This window comes from Anolis sagrei, chromosome 2 (genome assembly GCF_037176765.1).
Source record: "Anolis sagrei isolate rAnoSag1 chromosome 2, rAnoSag1.mat, whole genome shotgun sequence".
In the NCBI taxonomy this organism is placed as follows: domain Eukaryota; kingdom Metazoa; phylum Chordata; class Lepidosauria; order Squamata; family Dactyloidae; genus Anolis; species Anolis sagrei.
In genome coordinates this window covers 71,901,802-71,916,093 of record NC_090022.1, presented here as the reverse complement: position 1 = coordinate 71,916,093, position 14,292 = coordinate 71,901,802, and the positions used below count along the sequence as shown (strand labels likewise).

General features: G+C 37.7%; 1 protein-coding gene across 1 annotated transcript in view; it reads right to left on the bottom strand.

Annotated features, from left to right (window-relative positions):
* The window catches only part of CACNA2D2 (calcium voltage-gated channel auxiliary subunit alpha2delta 2), an 809,616-nt gene extending 804,974 nt beyond the window's left edge, over nucleotides 1-4,642 (bottom strand). Inside the window, exon 1 of the mRNA XM_067463620.1 lies at nucleotides 4,529-4,642. The gene's annotated coding sequence lies outside the window, so the exon portion shown is untranslated. The remainder of the gene's footprint in view (nucleotides 1-4,528) is intronic.
* Between the last annotated feature and the right edge of the window lie 9,650 nt (nucleotides 4,643-14,292).

Genomic DNA, 14,292 nt, shown 5'->3' with positions numbered 1-14,292 from the left:
ACACACAACAGATATAGACAGACAGTCAGAGGCTATTTCACTTTTCTGGCCACCAGGGGAGCTGCTGCTTCATCGTCCATCTGCAACACTGATGAAGTACTTCCGCATTCCCCGCATGTTTTTTCTGGAGTGCTTTGCTGGAGTCTTTTTTATGACCTCGTAAATTAGTTAAATTAGCCTCCCCACACATAGGTGGTACCTAATTTTCCTACTTGACAGATGAAATTGTCTTTCAGGTTGCAAAGGTCGACAACAAGCTACACAATTGGTCGGAAGCTCACTCCGACCAGGGCTGGCTTCGAGCTCATGAGCTTTTGGTCAGAAGTTATCTTAATGCAGCTGACACTCAGCCAGCTGCATCACAGTCCCGGTGTTCTCATCTTTGTTTTGTGTTGTTAATGTTTGACAGCTATTAATGAATTCTTTACTCCCAAAATATTATTTGCACATTACAGATATACTATAACTTCTTGCATTTTTTTTATTTCAATGGCTTCCTGTGAAGAAATCCCATTGTTCCCTGACATTTCCTCCCTTCCTCTCACATGTATAGCAGTATATTCAAGAAGAGTTTTCCATGAATTTCTTCAGAGTTCTTCTAGGATATAGTAGTTTTCTTTTCTTACTTTTCTTATGACAAGCCTGGTTTAACTGCACATGAGGGGTATTTGTGAGTAAAACTACTTTTGTATTGCTTACAAAGAAGACTATATACTAATTTCTATTTCTGTTAGACCATGGGGAGGAGAGTGGCTCAGTAGGACTGCTAATTGTTCATTTTGTGCTTGCCAATTAATTGCTCTGCTAGAAAGATCTGCAACTATCTCTCATACTGATAAGGAATAGCAGTTCAACATATTTCAGCAAACTTTGTATCCAAAATTAACAATATGCATATGTGAAACGAAGCAAGGTCAGCATATGTAAAGAAAAACATTTTGAATTTTCAAGAGACCACATGAATATTTCTTCCAAAATGTATATTGCATTTGTTTTCATTCACGTCCATTTTTTATGATTTCTGTTTTGGTAGCCACACTTATAGGTCCTTATTTCTTTACCTATTCAGGCAGCTTATTTATTTTACCCTTTTTTCTGTTTTGGTGTTCAACATGCTTCAAAACGGAGTCTGGAGGCAGCTGCTGTGTATTTAGCCAGTTTTAGTCAGATACCCATAGCTACAGTAAATCAGCTAGAGCAGAATCCCATCATTACTCAGTGCAAACTTTTATTTTACAGTATGACCCGGTATCCATAGCATGTGTCCTTGGACTTTGCATGGATACACAAAACCGTGAGTACTGTAACAGTGAATCCTATTTGAAAGGATGGACCTCTGGTCCAAGAATACCATAGGAGTAAAACTGGAGGACCTAGTAAAAACCCAGGAAGTACATATTTTGTCAGATATTGATAAATGAAGCCACTGATACTGGTTCCGCAGATACAGGGGTTATACTGTATTGTTTACTGCAGACACACTGCTGCAATATGACACAATGTCTATGATTTCCATCTCTCCTTCATCATCCTGCCAATGTTAATGCTAGTAAAAAAATCAATCTAAATAGAGGATAAAGAAGAAAAGATGATGCTGGTGGGAAAGACATTTAAGGAAAGTTGTGAAAAGGAACTTGTTTGTCTGAGGCTTTATTAACTGAAGTACACCTGTGGCTACCAATCAGATTTTGCATGATTCCAGCTACACACTGGCAAACACCTCCAAAAATTTAAGAAGAAATAAGCTTTTATGTGAACATTTTTCTGATATCTTATTCCAGATGTTCCTGTTCTGTGCAATAGTCAGCAAGTGATCCAAGAGTCAGGTAATGGTAAGGCAAAAAGCTGTAGGGTAGTCAATCCAGTTCAAGTCAATAAAATACAAGAAGGAGCAGGAACACTGATCCAGGAGCTGCTACACCAAGCTAGTGATGGAGATAGAACAGGTAAAAGCAACAAAGACTCTGGAAAGCTATTAGCAGGTTTATAGGTAGACACCTCAGGCTGCCAGGTGCTTAATGTGCCAGCTTTTGCTACTTTGCTCTTTCTTGCTGAGACCTCCAAAATCTCTTCTTGTCTCTTCTGCAAATAGGAGGTAAGTCTTTGACATCCTGTTGCAGCAAGGTTCCCCCCCCCCAATTTTTTTCCAACCCCCAGCTCCTCAGATTCAGAGAGGCCACACTTATTTGGAGCAATAAATACCTAGCAATCAGACTCCACTATGTATCATTCCTCAGATTCCAGAAGGTGCATTTTGACAGTTCCCAATAAAGTTTCTCATCACTTGTCATCACTCTTTCACATGCATGATTGAGTAAAGAATGTAAACAGTGAATGTCATGGGAATTATTGATGCATTCTATGATCCAGATTGGAGTGGATGGATCTGCAGACATTTAAAATTTCAAGCTCCCATCAGCCAGCATAGTAAAGGTTATGAGTCTGGGATGTGTGATCTTCTGGAGATCCAACTACTACTCACTTCTGATCTAGGTTGCATGGAAGTAGGCTGCAGCAGAACTAACTGATCTTGTGGATAACTTCTATGTTCATAAATGTGGTCCAACTAGTAAAGCAATGGCTTTATTTCACTAAGCTCTGACGACTTCCTTATTACCCTGCTATTAAAGCTTTTACTCTAATATTCTACTTTTACAGTAAGCCCTATTTAAGTGCTATGGCATAGCTTGTACTATCATCCTGACAATTCCTACTATAATTTAAATTTTTGCATAGCTGCCACCAAGATGTCAGAGTTTGAATGTGTGCATGTATATGTTTTTTAAAAATGAACTATACATATTGGGTGAGATAGGAATTTGATCCACCTGACATACTGCTGAATAATTTTGCCTTTAACATTGTGTAGGTGTGACTTTTTGCATATGCCTTGCATTTCTTTTCCAGCTACACTGATTTTGCGAAAATGAGAACATGCACAAGGATATTGTAATGTCTTAAATGGTAAACAAGTCCAATGTTGGGATTATCACAGTAGCATAACCTGACAGGGACAACATCTTGAATTACTAGACCCGTGTCATTATATGCCACAGCGATTATGTCAGCCTGATTATGTCAAACCTCTTTCATACTTCAACTCTAGGGGAGTTGATTCTGAGCAAACATATTTTGAAGAAGTACATGGTCTAATCATTTTCACATGGTACCATCCAGCATATGAGTTGAAGGTTATAGAGAAGGTTCATCTGTGCCCTACAACTGGATGAACATTTTTATGCTACAGTTATGCAATCAGACATTTTAAAAAGGAAATGTACAGCTCAGTTTAACTGAAGAAATATAACTGCTATGAGATTAGTTGAGTGTGCATAGTTCTCTTGGAGGCCAATTCTCTGCTTCATATATCCAAACAGGGTTCTTGTGAGGTTGGTATATTTTTATTAGCAGTTTCTTGGCATGTGATCCTGATATCTTCATAATGAAGAAATAAAAATTACTTGTTGTGAAGCAATGTCTACATATATCTTGATGAGCAAGAACCAAGGGCTCAGGGTTAATATATTTTTCTTCATGAATTGAGAAGTTTTCAGAAGGAATTATCTTTTTAAATGTTTGCCTTTGTAAAACATTATGAAACCATTTTAGACCAAAAGATAGAGATACACAAAATACAGAATTTCAGCACATGTTATGGATGAGTTTTCTTCAGAAAATATGGGAAACAATTGCATGTGGTGATATTTCTTTCATCTTAAAGCAATAATAGTCTTTGTAATGTGTAATCAGTGGCTAGAATCTAAGGTTTTCTTGTTGTTGGGTGGCTTAAAGTAATTTCCGATTTATACTTGACCATAAAGCAAACTTATCATGGGGTTTTCTTAGTAAGTTTTGTTGAGTTACCTTTTCCATCATTTGAAGCTGAGAGAATGTGAGTTGCCCAAAGTCACTAAATGCATACATAGTTGATCATTATAGATACTTGAATGGACATACATTAGTGAGGACTTTATACTGGGTGCCATTACATTGACCACTCATTCAACACAAGTATCAGCTTGATGTTAATCAGTCTCATGACAGATCCTTGTAAATACATCTTGATAGAAATGGCTAGAATGCTGTTAGCAACATGTGTATTTCTTTAACAGGCCATTGAGGAGGTTGGCATTTTCTTCCACTATCTGCAACAACCAAAGTCTATGTCCTCTTGAACTCAGAGCCAACTCACTGTTATGTTTCACCACATTCATTCAGTTTTTGGTGGAGAATGGAGTAGTTTGGCTCCCAGAGCCAGCTGTGGACCAATAACATCATCTGCTGAGACTGCCAGTAAAATATCTCAGTAGAAGAAGTCCTCACCCTGCATCTGACCATAAGGACAGATGTTTCTCCACACATGCACCTATCACTACCAGCAACATAATGGCAGGGCTGGGCGACAATTGTGAGTCCTGGGGATTATGACAAAGGTGCAAAAATGGCACTCTGCATGCAGTATTCTTACACTAGGCAAGGGGGGAAGTGCATACCATTCACTATCAATCTATAAAAAAATTAAACTTACCTTGACTCATGTTCCAAAGGAGTAAAAAAAAATTGCAAGGATCTGAGTTTCCATATGATTTGAGTCAAATCAGCTAAAGAAAAGAAAGCACACCACTGTTTGAGTCTAGCAGCTCAGCTGCCACCATGTAACCTTATTTTAGGTCACAAGCTCTGTGTAATGTGCCTCCAACAAGGACCAATGGAAAGGCAATTCCCACCTCTCTAAGCTCCGGTCTGCTGATTCAACTCTATCATTGTCTTCATGTCAAAGACCAAAGTGTGAGCAGATGCTAACTTCTCTCTAGGGGACATGCTGTTACCTGATAACACTGGGCAGACACCCACCCACATTCCTTCCTGCTGTTTCATCAGAAATAGGTTTAAAAAAATCCTAAATATTCTGGAAGATTGCTGTCTCCTGCATTTTTAACACAGCTGTCATAAGGCTGAATGTTTCTTAAAGCATAAAATGATAAGATGTTAGGAATTTGTGGCAATGTCAACCTTTTTCCCAAAAATTGTATTTGCAGTAGCCACATTCTGTTGATAATGTTAAAAACACCCCACTCCTAACTTGGCCTCAAATCCTGTAGCTAGTAGAAAGGTCTAAAAATCAATCAATCAATCTGTAGATTACCATTCCAAAATGTTCAGTGATCAGGTTGAAGTCGGGAGTAGGTTGTCAGACATCCATGCCCTCTATGTCCTGGCAGGAAAAAAAATCAGCTCCAGCAGGAAAGGCATACTTTGAAAATTCATAGAAGCAGCTAGATGAGAGCAACTCCAAGATCTGTTCTTACAATCGTTTGTGTGTAGCTATTTGAGAGTGAAACAAACATGCATGGGAATATAGAGTCTTAGGCAAAATCTGACAACAGGGCCTCCTAGCCCAATATTACCATACTTTTCAAACCTTGAATTCTTCGGGTATGTTGAGCTACAGTTCTCCCAAATCCTAGCTAGTCAGCTTATTGTCTGTCCTTGATTTCAGATAAGAGTCTTTCCCAACCATATCCAGATATGATTTTCCATGCCTCTACCTCAGGTCTTTTGCATTTTGAAACATATGTTCTGAATGTAGATTCCCCATTGTACTTGTGCCTTGCTGAAGCAGCATTGGAATCTTTCACCAAAATAGGTGAAGGATTCCAATTGTGCTATGAATGGTGATGTGCATGACTAGTGATGATGCAATTTTACTATATGCTTTTGCCAGTCAGCAAAAACTATACTTTCCACATTTAGTGTTTGAAATTGCTTTTGAAAACTGGATTCTAGGATAGCTTTTAGACTACTTTGGAGGTTTTTAAAATAGTATTTTTGTGTGTTTTAAAATGTTTTTGTCTTTGTATTGTTTTAATTGTTTTTATTTGTTTATCACCTTAGGAGCTCTTGTGGGCTAGGAGGTGATTCAGAAATAATTTATATCAATCAAACAAACAAGAGGCCCAGTTGCAATGCATGTTCAATCATCCCATTTATTTATAAAGATTGGAGTTTGTTTGATAAAATCTCCTTGTTAACCCTCAAGTTCATGCTTGGAATAGTAAAGAGTGGAAAAATGCAATATTGAAATATTTTAGATGGGATCCTAGAAGTACAATGAACAGCATTCAGCCTTCAGACTGTGAAGAAGAAGAAGAAGAAGAAGAAGAAGAAGAAGAAGAAGAAGAAGAAGAAGAAGGCTGTAATACTGAATCTTTTTGGTTTGATTACGGGACTGATTACTAAATTGTAAGCCAATAATTATGGGTCTACTTTAGCACAATTACCAATTGGATTCTGGTCTAACACTTTAACAGTCTCCCCTAACCTGGTGCTTTCCAGATATTTTATATTGCAACTCCCATCATCTCTAGCCACAAGGATTTATGTGAGATAGAATCCAAAACATTTTGAAGGCCCTCAGATTGGAAAGGCTACATTATATTCACCATAATATCTGAATGAATTTTGCAAATGCATTATGTGTTGAGTTGAATTACTTTGTAAATAGTATTCAAATATCTGTGTGAACAACTGAAAGGTAAATCGCCTATTGTATGCAAATGAAGCCCTATTTTATTTTGTGGGTTTTTTTTGTTCTTATTTGTAATGGCAATCAGCCACAAGGAGGTTTTGGAGAAAGAGTGCCAGGCATAAAAGTATGCTTAATTTTTTCCCTGCAGACATTTTGCTGTTCAAAAGCCACAAAACCTTCCCCAGCAAGATTGTGACATTGTATTGAAGTAATGAAGAATATGGAGACAGATATAAGACCTACCATTAAATATCAAAATCAGAATAATCCAGGACATGATATTTCTGATTTCTATGAATGGTTGTGGAAGCTCGACAATGAAGAATGTTGCCAAAAAAGGAAAATCAACTCTTTATTCTTATAGAAGAGTTCTACAGATGCCATGGACTGCCAAAAAGATAAATGAAATTACTTCAGGGCAAATCATATCTGAATTTTCCCTAGAAGAGAAGATGACTAAACTGAGGCTGTTGCACTTCGGACATATCATGAGAAGATAGGACTCACTATAAAAGGCAATAATGCTTGGGAAGGTAGAAAGCAGCAGGAAAAGAGGGAGACTTCATTCTAGATGGATACATTCTCTCAGAGTAGCCATGGCCCTGAGTTTGCAAAATCTGATGACTAGGATTTCTTCATGCCTCTCATTAATAGAGGTTGTCATGAATCAAAGTTGTCTTGATGGCAACTAAGAACAACATATTATACTATTAGGACATATCTATACTACTAGTGCAACTCAGTTTAGAACTTGATTTTGACTAATTATGCTATCTATTGAGGGATCTTGTGAAATGAAAATACAATTCGGATCTTGTGTGCTGAATATGTCAACAGCTACTAGTCAGGATATTACCTTTAGATTCAGAGACAATATACCCCTACATATCCATTGCTGTGGAACAGGAATAGGAGTGTCCTGCTGTACTTATTCCTGTTTGTGGATTTCCCATGGGTCATTGTGAAACATAAGATAATAAATAAGTACACATATTGGTCTTTTCTAGCAGGTAGCTTTATCTTATATTGACAAAGATACATTTGCCATCTTTTCCACTGGAAGAATAGCGGAGGGTTAGAAATGCATAGGCCTCCTTTCTCTTTCCATCAAGCTAAATAGCTCCTTTATACTGTGTAGCTGGGCACAGACTTCATCAGTTGAATGGATTTTTGGCCACTTCTTGAAGCATAAGGCCTGATCCTGCCCTGCGCAAAGTCACTCTCCATCAGATGAACTGACACAAAATAGAATGTGATTTATTATTCCGTACCATTATGCCTGTTTCCAGAGAAACTAATTACTCTGCATTGTTGTATTAGATACTTTAAGAAAGATTACATTTTCTTACTTTAGGCTGATAAAAAAAATTAAATCCATCAGTTTTCCTAAACACATTACAGTAAAGACAGAATTTCTGCTCCTAATTATTAATCAGCTGGATTTGAGGACGCCGAGCATTTGACTTAAGCTCAATATATTCACGAACAATGTCCTAATATCACATTTTGTATTGAAACAATTTTTCACTTTATTAACATCTTTCAGAGATGGACCCAAGCTGCAGTTCTTGTTCAAGGTCGTGGTAGCTTAATGGGCCTCTTCTGTAAAATGTTCCCTAAATGTTATCACCAGTTGTACAGGCAGCAGAGGCATTCTCCTTTCTTCTCCCAGTGTCTTGGTGTACCTCTTTGCTGTGTAGATAGAATTACAAGAGAAGAACTGCCCTTGCCTTGCCTCTGCTGTGCTGCTATGGGAATGTTCTCTTTAAGGCAGGGGTGGGAAAGTGTGGAAAGTGAGTGACACAATAAGCTTCCTCCCCAGGAGACACTGGAGGGTCACATCCTCACCACAGTTGTTCCACCCCAAACAACCCCAAACATTCTTGTTCCCAGTGCACCCCGACACTGCTTTGGGGCTTTGGGGGAATTTTCACCATGTTTGGGGGCTTCTTGGGCTACTTCAAGACTGAACAGCAGCAGCAGAAGGGGCGGTTTATGTGTGTGAGATTGGTGAAGCACCATAGCTAATCTCTCATTCAGGCAAAGTATACTCAAAAATTTACATCGAAGACTTTTAACATATGTAGAGTCAGAAATGCCAGATGTTGAGGCTGGTTTCAGGAAAGAAAGAGGCAGTAGGGATAATATTGCAAACATCTTGTCTAATTGAACATGCCAAAATATAAGAAATTATAAGTTATAGCAAAGCCTGTGATTGTTTGGGTCATGAAAAATGATTGATTATGTTTAAAGAAATGGATATGACACAGCATTCGACTGTCTTGATGCATAACATACTTTTGGGACTAGAAGTCAGTATCACAACAGAATATGGGGAAACAATAGTATCTGATTAGCAAGGGGGTCAGGCAGAGCTGTATTTTATTACCCTATTCATTTAACTTGTATACTGAAAGCATCACATGTAAGATGGATTAGATTTGGAGAAGAATGAGTGGAAATTTGGAGAATTTAAGATATGCAGATGACACTACTAACAGAAAATTGCAAATACGTAGAATGATTATTGAAGAAAGTCAATGAAGAAAGTGAAAAGGTAGGTTTAAAGTTGAACATTAAGGAAAAATAATGATCACAGATAATTGACATAACTTTAAAGTGGAGATGAAGATGCTGAGATAGTTGAAGATTTTCTATATCTTTTCCCATTTATTTTATTGATCGTGTCAGGAGCAGACCAAACAGTTGTACTGCCTTTTTAAACTAACTAACTAACAAAACACAAAGTTTTTAAGCTTGGTAATTGATTAAATGTCCTTTGACCAGTAGCTGGCCACTTGGAGTACCTCTGGTATTACTATAAGAAGGTCATCCATTGTGCATGTAGCAGGGCTCAGGTTGCATTGCAGCAGGTGGTCTGTAGTTTGCTCTTCTCCACATTGACGTCATGGATACCACTTTGTAGCCCCATTTCTTAAGGTTGGCTCTGCATCTCGTGGTGCCAGAGTGCAGTCCATTCAGTGCCTTTTCCCATGATGGCCATAGATTGCATGATCTTTTCCCATGATGACCATAGGTTGCATGTTCCCTACTTCTTACATCAGTTCATATGAACTCTTTATCGACATGGAGGTTGACATTCTTTTAATTAGCTTCAACTAGCAACTCAATCCATTTTTGACGGGTTAGTCATCATCATCATCATCATCATCATCATCATCATCCTATTTTTCTCCCAGAATGGGACCCAAAGGAGCTATAATTCCTATTGATTCAATGGGTATATTTTTGTGTGGATAGTCACCTTTTCATGTAGCTCTTGAAGACTAGCTAGAAGTTCCCCACAGTGTTATATAATATTAGGAGGCAGGATTTAGCATATAAATTATTTAGCTGTTACTTTGGGAGTGGGTTTATTTTACTACTAATTAAATAATTTCTACTTTTCATGGTGTATTAACTATATTTGTGTTAGAGGGTGAAGTCTTATCTAGACAGTTTGGCTTTCAAATGGTTTCTGGGAGCTTAGTTTTCACAGCCCCCGGTCTTGTAGTCAGTTTCTGGCAAATGTCACTGAAAGTTAATGTTTGAATGGGGAGGGGTCATCTACACTGACCCCTTAGGTTGGTGTGTACCCAGATCAACCCCACAACTGCTAAACTTTAAATGCCTTAACATGGCCTTGCCCAGGATTTAACTAAATTAGAGGAAAGTGCAAATTTCTGCAAAGGATTTGAGCTTTCCTCCAATTTTAGGGCTGTCAAGACAGTTGGATCAGTGCATAATTGGAATCAACCACAGTTGTCTTAACTGACATCATGTGTTCCCCGATTCAGGTGGCACGGGACATAAGGCTGTTGGGGGACGGCCTATCCGGCTGCCATGTATGATGCCAGATCTGCCTGCATTAGCAGTCAGCGTAGAAAGGCCCTAGGATGCCACTTCTAATCATATCCAAAAGATCCCTGTCAAGCACTGAATTGGAGCTAAGAACATAATCTTAGGCATGCTTTCTCCAAAGTAAGCACTTAAGGGAATCTGTTTTTGAATAAACATATATAGGACTATACTGTACAAGAACACATATTAGATGAAATAACAGATTTTCCCCAGAACTGGAAGCTTAGCTTGGTGAAATTTACCCTTATTCTCCTTTTAAGAAGAGATCAGAACCCTGATAATACTGTGAGCTGGAACAAAGGACCAACACAGATATGTCCATTTTGGTGCCCCATGCAGGCAGGATGGAAGGGCAAGAGTGCCTTAGCCCTTTGCAAGTGCTTGGAACTGAAATTGATTTTCTTTCCAGGGTGGCCAGCCACTTGGATCACCCAGTAGTTGTAACCTTGGCACTGAAAGCGTAGAGAGGAGGTACGGAATCAGCCTCCAAGAGCAGAGCACAATGCTAGAGCATGGATAGACAGCAGCAGCGTACCAGAAATAGCTCCTTCCTAACTATGGTCTCAAATACCACCTTTAAAAAAAATTAAGTTTATTAAGTTAACAACATGATAGAGTGACATAACGTAACTATTTTTAACTGAACAAACATGCAACCCACCAGGCATTGCATATTATGTCCTGCAAAAGAAATATTTTCAAGGTTTATATGAAATCCAAATTAGAGGTGACAGGCAATGTATATATTCTGGAATTAACCTGTCCCATGGGCTTTCCTCAGATACATGCATGTCAAATTTGCAAATTAAATCCATGCTTACCTTTCTATGACCAAGTACAAATCAAATCATGCTAAATGCTAGATACTTGAGTGGAAAAACACAGATGTTATGACAAATGGGTGTCTTTAGCCAAGTAGGGTTTACAAAGAAGCGCAAACTGTGTCATCCAGTTTGACACTTAGCATTCTTAAAGAGGTATATCCCAAGTCAAGGGGCAGGCTTGAGGAACAAGTTGATTTGTAGGCTATTTGGATCAAACTAGAACTCTGGATTCTTTTTCTTTCTTGAAGCATTACTTCCATGGAATAAGAAGCTTTTTTTAATCACACCTTTCTCCCCATAGGGATCAAAGGCAGCTATCAACAATATGACAAAATACTCTGATTAAACCATTATTCTAATATTCTTCAATGTAAATGTGCTTACATATCCTTCTAACAATAGAGTAAAATAATAAATGTAATAATAATAATAGAATACAATAATGGAAATGTAATAATAACAGTAATAATAGAGTAACATAATAAATGTAACAATAGCAATAATAAATAAAGTAAAATAATAAATGTAATAATAATAATAATAACAACAACAGAGTAAAATAATAAATAACCTTGACTTGAGTTTAAGGGAGCTTTTCAGCCTAAAAAAGGGCTGAAAAGGGGCTCAAAAAGTGGGGTTAAACTTGAGTATATACGGTAAATACACCCATTTTGTGTAATGGGTGTAAAAGTGAAAATATAGTAAAAATACAATATAGTGCAATTAAAATAACATTTAAAAACTATACAAACCCAGAAACAAATTTTGCCATGAAAACCCATGATAGCTTGTTTTAAAGTTGCCAGAAATTAGAAACAATTTGAAGGTATGCAACAACAATTCCTAATTAAACCTCCCTCAATGTATTGCCATCCAAATAGTACACACTACGGTTCTAATTAGCTGTAGCCTGTGTGGCCAATGATCAGGAATTATATGAAAATGTGGGAAGGCTGACCATCCTTTTAGCAATAAAACTTGTTGGTTTAAATACATCTTCCTTTTCATCTGAACCTGAAAGATAACTTCTACACACACCATCCATTCATCACTTTTACATCATGCCTTTTCCCAAACTGGGACTCAAGGCAGCTTACAAATGAGAGAAAATTACAATAAAATACATGTGATTAAAACATACAAAAAGTCAAGACAGCGTTAAACTGACAACAAAATTGAAAGCAGATATAATCCTACCTTAAAACAAAGACTAAGAGCAGCACACCATCATAAAAGCACTTATCTTTTAAAACAGGTATTTCCCAAAATATAAAGGTTTTCACCTGATGCCTAAAGAAAAGCAATGAAAGAGCCATCCTACCACACACACACAGAAAGGAAATTCCATAGTCTGGAAGTAGCTCTGGAGAATGTCCTCTCCCACATTCCCACCAAATGTGGTTATGAATGTGATAGGATGAAGAGAAGTGTCTCCCCTGGACATCTTAGAGCTCAGGCGGGATCATATGGGAAACATAGGGTGCTTCGGATAATCTCAAAACAAGCCCCTATAGATCATTATCAGCACTTTGAAATGTGTCCTGGAACCGTCTGACAGGCAATGGGGCTATGGCCACAAGCAAGTCATGTGTTCCCTGTAGCCAACTCAAATCAATAATCTGAGTTCTTTAGACCAGTTGAAGTTTTGAACATTTTCCAAAGGCAGTCCCATAGAGATGCATAGCAGTAGTTCAGTTAGGGTGTAACTAAAGCATGTGCCACAGGCCAAGTCTGAAATTGATACTGCAAAAACCCAATGTTTTGTGAGGCTGAATCCAGACTAACATCCAGTCTACAAACCTCTTCAGCAGGAGTGTAATCTCACCCAGCATAGACTAAATCTCCATTGCTTATATTGATTTACATATAATTTGAAAGTTGATATATATTTAATTTTTAATACATGAGAGAAGATTGGCCTAAATGTTTCAAGTTACATAACATATACCATATTTCTGCTGCACTGCTGCATAGAAAAAACAATTGTTCTATGCATTTTTAAAAACAGGGTCACTTGCCTGTGTCCTAAAAACCTCTGTCAACATGAGACTCGGCACACCAAGATTAATGGCAACATAGTGCAGGTTTGTGTCAATTCCATTTTAATTCTCATCTGAGTTTTGCATGGAAGGTGTCGCTTTGATGTAAAATAATGAAAGCTGACACTTTGTCACTCCTGTTAAGAGCAAAGCATTCTGGGAGATCCAGCTAGAGCTAAGGCCATATTGTCATTTTATTTTATTTTTTTTAAAAAATCTTCCCATAGCAAATTAACTTTTATTAGCCTGTCACACACTCTTCCCTCTATCAGCTTTCTCCTAATGCTCTTTTTGCCTGCCAGTGGGTTCAACTCACATTTCACAGATACTTTGTGATGAGGCAGATGGACAGTCCTGGTGGTCTGGTAACAAATTCACATGCACTCATATATATATATATATATATATATATATATCCAAAATATTTCACTTCAGCCTCCCTGTCTTCTTCAAGAAAACAGGAAGATTTGCTACAGCTAATAGAGAATGAAAATCCCACCACTCAGTTTGTAAACTGGTAGGTTATCATAGCTCTCATATAATGTCCAGCAGAGAAAACATCTGTGATAGATCTGTTGTGATTTGCCACTGACTTCCCCAAACTCTGTATTGCCTTGATCCATGTCTTCCCCTTTGGCTCTTTTGACACATTTATGAGCAAATTATCTATATTCATCCACAGTGAAACTGTATAACATCATTGATTACTTTCCGAGTCTTTCCATTACCACAGACTAGAGCTTGGAATTAACTTATTGACTAACATGTTGAGATACTGAGTCATTTGATTTTTCTGGTAATTTCTATTAGAGAACATAATCTTTTAGAGAAGAGCAAAAAAAAACCCTTTAGAGCAGTATCTCCTCTTGTAGTATACAACCAAATATAATTATGCTAGACAACGGTTTCAGTTGTTACATTGAATAACCAGCAATCTCCGATCTGTCAGGAAAACAGAGATTTGCCAGTGCATAAAAACAGCAGTGCTCTAGAAGTGTTTTTATTTCAGTGCCCAAAAAGTACTCTCCCATAAAACAAC